This window comes from Schistocerca nitens, chromosome 1 (genome assembly GCF_023898315.1).
Source record: "Schistocerca nitens isolate TAMUIC-IGC-003100 chromosome 1, iqSchNite1.1, whole genome shotgun sequence".
Classification (NCBI taxonomy): Eukaryota; Metazoa; Arthropoda; class Insecta; order Orthoptera; family Acrididae; genus Schistocerca; species Schistocerca nitens.
This window is the reverse complement of record NC_064614.1, coordinates 455138284-455139573: the sequence shown is the minus strand read 5'-3', so window position 1 is coordinate 455139573 and position 1290 is coordinate 455138284. Positions and strand designations below refer to the sequence as shown.

At 45.7% G+C, this 1290-nt stretch overlaps 1 non-coding gene across 1 annotated transcript; it reads right to left on the bottom strand.

Annotated features, from left to right (window-relative positions):
- Positions 1-863: 863 nt before the first annotated feature.
- Trnas-gga (transfer RNA serine (anticodon GGA)) lies at positions 864-947 on the bottom strand. The gene is given in 2 exon segments: positions 864-898; positions 908-947. It is a non-coding gene; the product is annotated as a tRNA-Ser (tRNA).
- Between the last annotated feature and the right edge of the window lie 343 nt (positions 948-1290).

Genomic DNA, 1290 nt, shown 5'->3' with positions numbered 1-1290 from the left:
GAGAGAAAATACACAAAACAAAACTGTGCCAAAACTATCGACAGCCAAACACGGCCCGTTGTTATTTGTTGGTCTATTTGACAGCAGAACATTTTGGTCTTGCCTATCCTTCTTTTCCAGACAGTGAGAGAATAGGTGACAGCCTCCACCCCCCCCCCCCCTTAGAATTTTGAAAAGTCCACTTAAGTCAAACTACCTAGAAAGGGCGCGCATTCAGCGCGGTAGAGATAAAACGTCCGCGTCTGGGGTCCGAACGGCGGTAAGATGCCGCGTGGCTGTCACTTTTCCCACCGAAGAGCACATTCAGGCGGAAATTCGCCGTGTCGAGCCCCCGTAGCGTGAAGGGACAAGCCGACAAGTACCGCAGGCTCTCAGAGTTTCACTTCTGGACGGCTCTCTCATTGTCCGAGGGCCCGCCCAGAAACAGGCAAGTCCGACCTCGTCACGGGAGAACGACTAGACGGGAATCACGTTAAGGCAGGAATGCTATTGTTTTAACAGATACCGAACTAGCCAATCTGTGATGTGTTAAGAGGATCACGTAATTACACTCAAATGATGGTAAAAAGAAGGTCCTAACTACTCATTAGCTCGCAATTTCGTCTGCGAATTCTTACCTTGGAATGACTGTCGGGAATTAAAAAAAAAAAATCTTACACCGAGATAGTCTAAGGGGATGTCTCGCGAAGAAGTACACAGTGAAATAGACGCTAGCCTTTTTCTGTGACCATTTTACTAGTTTTTCTCTTTGTTATCTGTTCAAATGGTTCTGAGCACTGTGGGACTTAACGTCTGAGGACATCAGTCCCCTAGAACTTAGAACTACTTAAACCTAACTAACCTAACTACATCACACACATCCATGCCAGAGGCAGGATTCGAACCTGCGACCGCAGCGGTCGCGCGGTTCCAGACTGTAGCGCCTAGAACCGCTCGGCCACTCTGGCCGGCTTATCTGTTGTCAGATGAAATCTCATGTTACCTGGGTGGGGGTAGGGATGGCGGTATGGCGTGTAGGAACACATATTTATTTCTTAATTATGAAAATGTAGAGAATAAATAACACACTTCCTTCTGATAGGCATACTAAAAAGTAGCCAAGAAAGGCAGAAAGATACGTGAGAGGGATCTGACGGATCCTCGTACATTAACTTGTTGATGCCTAATTCACACACCCTTCCACAGTGTTAACGGCATTTTGTAATTTGGTTTGAGTTTTAGAGAACGTTGTTCTATTAATATTTGTGATTTTTGCCAGTCATTAGGACAAATAGATAACTGTTAATCCAG